Here is a 7,285-nt window from a genome sequence, read left to right as displayed (position 1 = left end):
CCGAAAATGTTTATTTGGATCTTTGGTGTTTACAGAGCAATTTGGATTTTGAAAAATTAAGTCAACCACTATTAGCGAAGTGAAGATTTTGGATTCTCAACACCAATGTCACGTGAAGTTTCTATCTCGGTATCTAAAATATTCATACATTGCTATGGATACAATTTATGTTTCCATAAGAATGTATGGCTCAATAAACCTATGGAAAAAAATATTGACCCCAAGATGAAGATGTAATATCAAAAATTTCAGTTGCCGTGGATACAAATTTTGTCCGAACAGACATCGGAAGACTAAGTAAAAATTACCCCCTAGAAGCTGTCCAATGATAAACCTGGATTTTCAATACCAATGGCCGGCGTAGCTTCTATTTGGATACCTAAAAATTTTAGAAAATGAATTAAATAAGAGTGATCCGAAGATTGTGTTGTATTAGATGGTGTAATCAAGGCACCTGAAGATGCATTGTCAGACATCGGAAGTCTAAGTTAAAAACTCCCCCTTAGAAGCTGGCCAATTTATGTTTCCATAAGAATTTATGGCTCAATAAACCTATGGAAAAAATATTGACCCCAAGATGAAGATTAAATTTTGTCCTAACAGACATCGGAAGACTAAGTAAAAATTCCCCCCTAGAAGCTGTCCAATGATAAACCTGGATTTTCAACACCAATGGCCGGCGAAGCTATTTGGATACCTAAAAATTTTAGAAAATGTATTAAATAAGAATGATCCGAAGATTGTGTTGTATTAGACGGTGTAATCAAGGCGCCTAAAGATGCATTTTCAAAATTTTTGTTGGCATGGATACAAAATTTTATCCTTACATACATCGGAAGTCTAAGGTAAAAACTCCCCCTTAGAAGCTGGCCAATTTATTTGCTGCTGTTAAGATATGTACAAAATATGAAAAATCATTTTTTTAATAAAAAATTGTCCACCTAAGATTTCTGTGTTTGTATTACATTTCTTTTTTTTCGTAAAACAAATTTTCCTTTACAATTTTGAAGTCATTAAAAAGGCAATCATAAATTGGATTTTTGCAAACAACGCCTTATTTGTATTTTCAACACTTTTATTGAGCAATAAATGGAATGGAAGATGCCAAATGAAAATTTCCTTAATTTTTATTTTATTGGACTTAGTTCGTTTTTCAACAATTTTTCGTCAAAGGCTGAGAAGCAATTGCAAAATCTATTCCAATAAACTTGTTGCAAAAACAACTTGTTACTGGAACCATAAATTCATATGAAATTTTTTTTCCAATACCTGTAGGCGATGATTTCGAAATTTGTTACCATGGAAAATTTTTATTTATTTCAAAATGTGTTACCATGGAAAATTTTCATTCTCAATAAGTTTCAATTATTTATTTATTCAAAAAAAAAATTAAAAATAATTTAATGCAAGAAAAAATATTTGTTTGAAATTCAAACATGAAAACCCTGAAAAATGAAGATGACCACCGATGTAATTTTTGAATGGACCGAAAATGTTTGTTTGGATCTTTGGTGCAATTTGGAGTTTGAAAATTTTAACACCAATATGAAGTGAAGCTTTTACCTCGGTATCTAAAATGTTGATACGTTGCTATGGATACAATTTATGTTTCCATAAGAATTTATGGCTCAGTTTACCCATGACCCCGAGATGCTGTTGTACTACATGGTATAATGAAGACGCATGAAGATTAATGTTCCAAATTTTGTCCTAAAAGACATCGGAAGACTAAGTTAAAAATTCCCCCCTAGAAGCTGTCCGATTTATTTATGAAAACCAATGTTAATCCTGTATGTTCAACACCAATGGCAGGCGAAGCTCCTATGTGGATATTCAAAATTTTTGAATGGATGAATTAAATAAGAATGATCCGAAGATTGTGTTGTACTAAACGGTATGTAATCAAGATGAAAATTCAAAATTTTTGTTGGCATGATTACAAAATTTTGTCCTTACAGACATCGGAAAATAAGTTAAAAACGCCCACCCTAGAGGATGTCTAATTTATTTACCAAACCAAAAATTCATATGAAAAAATTTTTTTCCAATACCAGTAGGCGATGATTTCAAAATTTGTTACCTAGGAAATTTTTCATTTATTTTCAATCAGTTTCAATTATTGAATTGTTCAAAACGGTTCTATTCAAGTTGTGCGCCGGAAAATAATTTTTTTTAAGAATTCAATTGAAAACATTTTCCCTGAATGGATTACGCAAATAGAAGCCCCTTTTATTAAAGATGACCATGGCAACGCTATAATTTCAACTCTAATGGACCGAAAATCTTCTGAATTCATTTGAAATGGGAATTGTTTGAATTTTCTTTGGTGTTCCATAGCAATTTGGATTTATGTGAAGAAAACGAACATATAGGAAATCTAAGTCATCCTAAGTTAGTGGAGTGAATATTTGTGATGACCAATGATAAGTTTGGATGTTGAACACAAATGGCCAGTGAAGTTTCCATTTGGATATCGAAAATTTTGAAACGTTGCTATGGATACTATTTATGTTTCCATAACAATATGTGCTGCAATCAACCTACGGAATAAAGAATGTACGGGATAAAGTATGATTAGAAGATGCTCTTTTGTTAGATGGTATATAATCAAGACGTATGTATTCAAAATTGTGGCTGAGATATTTGTGGAAGCGTTGCCATGGATACATTTTGTATTTTCACAACTATTGCTAATGGTTTAAAGAATGACCGGCATAACACTGTTTTATTAAACCAAAATAGTGGAGAAGAATATTCTATAGCAAAACTTTGGCGGACATACATATTTTCCATTTATTTGTTTTTCTGGCTTAATTTTGTGATTGTCAATAAATGTTTGCAAACTAAATTTTGTGTCTTTGTTTTGGATATTCCGTGTAACAAAAAAAAAAAACAAACGAAGATCATTAAAATCATGAAATGTATTCCAAAATTTTATTCAAGAAGCATGAAGATGAGTATTCAAAATTTCTTTGCTGTTTCCATAGCAATTTGGATTTATGTGAAGAATATGATCATTTAGAAAATCTAAGTCATCCTTTGTTAGTGGAGTGAATATTTGTGATGACCAATGATAATTTTGGACGTTCAACATCAATGGCCAGTGAAGTTTCGATTTGGATATCGAAATTTTTGAAACGTTGCTATGGATACTATTTATGTTTCCATAACAATTTATGCTGCAATCGACCGACGGAATAAAAAATAGTTAGAGACCTAAGCATTATAGAATGCTTAGAAGATGCTCCTTTAGTTGACGGTATATAAACAATACGTCTGAAGATGAATATTCTAAATTGTGGCTTAGATATTTGTGGAAACGTTGCCATGGATAAAATTTGTATTTCTATAAGAACTGCGAACTGAATAAAAAATGTTTTATTACACCAAACTATTGTACCAAAATATTCTATAGCAAATTTTTGGCGGAAATATTTCCATATATTTGTTTTCCTGGCTTAATTTTGTGTTGTCAATAAATGTTTGTTTTTTAAAATCCGTGTAATTTTTGATAGTAATGAAACAGATTCAGAAAAGACAAAAGAAGATCAATAAAATCATGAAATTTATCAAAATTTTATTCAAGACGCATAAAGATGAATATTCAAAATTTTAGTTGCCATGGATACAAAATTTTGTCCTAACAAGCATCGGAAGACTAAGTTAAAGACTTCGCCTAGAGACTGTCCAATTTATTTGCTGCTGTTAATATACATACATACATATGTATATTGAAAAGCACAATATGAAAATTAATTTTTTTAATAAATAATTGCCCATCTAAGAATTCTGTGTTCTGTATGGCTTTGCAAACAACTCTTCATTTGTATATTCAACACTTTTAAGGATCATTAAATGGAATGGAAGATGCCAAAATAAAATTTCCTTAATTTTTGTTTTATTGGACTTAGTTCGTTTTTCAACAATTTTTCATCAAAGGCTGAGAAGCAACTGCAAAATCTATTGCAATAAACTTGTTGCAAAAACAACTTGTTACTGGAACCATAAATTCATATGAAAACTTTTTTTTCCAATACCAGTAGGCGATGATTTCAAAATTTGTTACCATGGAAAATTTTTATTTATTTCAAAATGTGTTACCATGGAAAATTTGCATTTATTGTCAATAAGTTTCAAATATTTATTTATTCGGTTCGGAAAATATTTTTGAAAATAATTTAATTCAAGAATTCAATCATGAAAACCCTGAAAAATGAAGATGACCACCGATGTAATTTTTGAATGGACCGAAAATGTTTGTTTGGATCTTTGGTGCAATTTGGAGTTTGAAAATTTTAACACCAATGTGAAGTGAAGCTTTTATCTCGGTATCTAAAATGTTGATACGTTGCTATGGATACAATTTATGTTTCCATAACAATTTATGGCTCAGTTTACCCATGACCCCGAGATGCTGTTTACTACATGGTATAATGAAGACGCATGAAGATTAATGTTCCAAATTATGTCCTAAAAGACATCGGAAGACTAAGTTAAAAATTCCCCCCTAGAAGCTGTCCAATTTATTTATGAAAACCAATGTTAATCCTGTATGTTCAACACCAATGGCTGGCGAAGCTCCTATGTGGATATTCAAAATTTTTGAATGGATGAATTAAATAAGAATGATCCGAAGATTGTGTTTTACTAGACGGTATGTAATCAAGATGAAAATTCAAAATTTTTGTTGGCATGGTTACAAAATTTTGTCCTTACAGACATCGGAAAACAAGTTTAAAAAAATATGAAAATTCATTTTTTTAATAAACAATTGCCGATCTAAGATGTCTGTGTTCTGTATTTCATTGCAAACAACGCTTCTTTTGTATATTCAACACTTTTAAGGATCATGAAATGGAATGGAAGATGCCAAAATAAAATTTCCTTAATTTTTGTTTTGTTGGACTTAGTTCGTTTTTCAACAATTTTTCGTCAATGGCTGTGAAGTAATTGCAAAATCTATTCCAATAAACTTGTTGCAAAAACAACTTGTTAGTGGAACCAAAAATTCATATGAAAAAATTTTTTTCCAATACCAGTAGGCGATGATTTCAAAATTTGTTACTTAGGAAATTTTTCATTTATTTTCAATCAGTTTCAATTATTCAATTGTTCAAAACGGTTCTATTCAAATAGTGCGCCGGAAAATATTTTTTTTTTTTTGAAGAATTCAATTGAAAACATTTTCCCTGAATGGATTACGCAAATAGAAGCCCCTTTTATTAAAGATGACCAAGGCAACGCTATAATTTCAACTCTAATGGACCGAAAATCTGAATTCATCTGAAATGGGAATTGTTTGAATTTTCTTTGGTGTTCCATAGCAATTTGGATTTATGTGAAGAAAACGAACATATAGAAAATCTAAGTCATCCTAAGTTAGTGGAGTGAAAATTTGTGATGACCAATGATAAGTTTGGATGTTGAACACCAATGGCCAGTGAAGTTTCCATTTGGATATCGAAAATTTTGAAACGTTGCTATGGATACTATTTATGTTTCCATAACAATATGTGCTGCAATCAACCTACGGAATAAAGAATGTACGGGATGAAGAATGATTAGAAGATGCTCCTTTAGTAGATGATATATAATCAAGACGTATGTATTCAATATTGTGGCTGAGACATTTGTGGAAACGTTGCCATGGATACATATTGTATTTTCACAAGAATTGCTAATGGATTAAAGAATGATCGGCATTAAACTGTTTTATTAAACCAAAATATTGGAGAAGAATATTCTATAGCAAAAATTTGGCGGACATATTTTCCATTTATTTGTTTTCCTGACTTAATTTTGTGCTAATAAATGTTTGCAAAATAAATGTTGTGGCTTTTGTTTTGGATAATCCGTTTAATTTTGAAATTTTATTGCAAATATAATTGCATCGACTGAGATCAATATATCGTATTTTCTATGTTAAAAAAGATATGAATCCCCGATTAATCCATATTTGAATATAACGTAACGAATGAATAAAAAGGAATATTAAATTGAGATGAGAATTTTAAATTGGATTAGGGTACGATTGAAGATGATTGAATGTAAATCGAAAGAAAGAAGAAAAATGTGGAGACCCCAATTTTTCTGAAATCTACTAATGGGAAACTATAATCCAATAGTTTTTTTTTTTACTATATTATATATGGGATAAAAATGCTTACAACAATAGGAACGTTTTCTGAAACATACATACATACATACATACATATGTCCAAAGCATTACTGGGACATAAAAAATGATGAATGAAAACTCATTTGGTATTCAGTGAAGATTTAGGGAATTGCCTTAGCATAGAGAATAAAAACATCATTCGTATTAAAAAAACGATTTAATTCACTTCAAATCATATAACTCAATCTATTCAATTCAACTGGATTCCTATTCATTTCGGATCAGGTGAGTTCAATGAAATTAATTTATATAAAATTAATTTAGAACTTAAATGAATGCTAGGTTAAGATAAAAAAGGAATAATTTGGTCTACATACAGAAAATCTAGATTGAGATAGTTAAGTTAAGTACGAATAAGTTAGGTTAGAATAAGTTATAGGCTAAGTTAGAAAAAGTTAGAATAAGTCAGGTTAAATTAGAGTAACTTAGGTTGAGTAAGAATAAGTTATGTTAAGTTAGAGTAAGTTATAGGCTAAATTAGAATAAGCTAGGTTAAGTTAGGTTAAGGTTAGATATAGTGAATAAGTTAGAATAAGCTAGGTTAAGTTATATAAGATAGAATAAGTATGAATAAAATAGAATAAGTTGGATTAAATACCGCGTACGCTATCCCTACGTAATGGGGATGTAGCCCCCGCGGTCGGTAGGGGTGGGTAAGTGGGCGTGGGTCCGTTCGAAAAAAACTATTTGAAGATGTTAGAACAAGATAGGTTAAGTTAGAATAAGATAGGTTAAGTTAGAGTAAGTTAGGTTAAGTTAGAGTAAGTTAGGTTAAGTTAGAGTAAGTTAGGTTAAGTTAGAATAAGTTAGGTTAAGTTAGATTAAGGTAGAATAAGATAGGTTAAGTTAGAATAAGTTAGAGTAAGTTAGGTTAAGTAAGAGTAAGTTAGGTTAAGTTAGAATAAGTTAGGTTAAGTTAGAATAAGTTAGGTTAAGGTAGAATAAGAAAAGTTTAGTTAGAATAAGATAGGTTAAGTTAGAATAAGATAGGTTAAGTTAGAGTAAGTTAGGTTAAGTTAGAGTAAGTTAGGTTAAGCTAGAATAAGTTAGGTTAAGTTAGAATAAGATAGAATAAGTTAGATTAAGTTAGGTTAAGTTAGAATAAGT

At 30.2% G+C, this 7,285-nt stretch overlaps 2 long non-coding RNA genes across 2 annotated transcripts; both read left to right on the top strand.

The window, feature by feature from the left end:
• Positions 1-1,172: 1,172 nt before the first annotated feature.
• LOC142240682 (uncharacterized) lies at positions 1,173-2,848 on the top strand. The gene is made up of 2 exons (XR_012723352.1): positions 1,173-1,894; positions 1,959-2,848. It is a non-coding gene; the product is annotated as an uncharacterized LOC142240682 (long non-coding RNA).
• A 1,240-nt stretch (positions 2,849-4,088) lies between these two features.
• LOC142240683 (uncharacterized) lies at positions 4,089-5,860 on the top strand. The gene is made up of 2 exons (XR_012723353.1): positions 4,089-4,654; positions 4,719-5,860. It is a non-coding gene; the product is annotated as an uncharacterized LOC142240683 (long non-coding RNA).
• Positions 5,861-7,285: the final 1,425 nt, after the last annotated feature.

This window comes from Haematobia irritans, chromosome 5, assembly GCF_050003625.1.
Source record: "Haematobia irritans isolate KBUSLIRL chromosome 5, ASM5000362v1, whole genome shotgun sequence".
Lineage (NCBI taxonomy): Eukaryota > Metazoa > Arthropoda > Insecta > Diptera > Muscidae > Haematobia > Haematobia irritans.
This window is presented reverse-complemented; position numbering and strand designations above follow the sequence as displayed.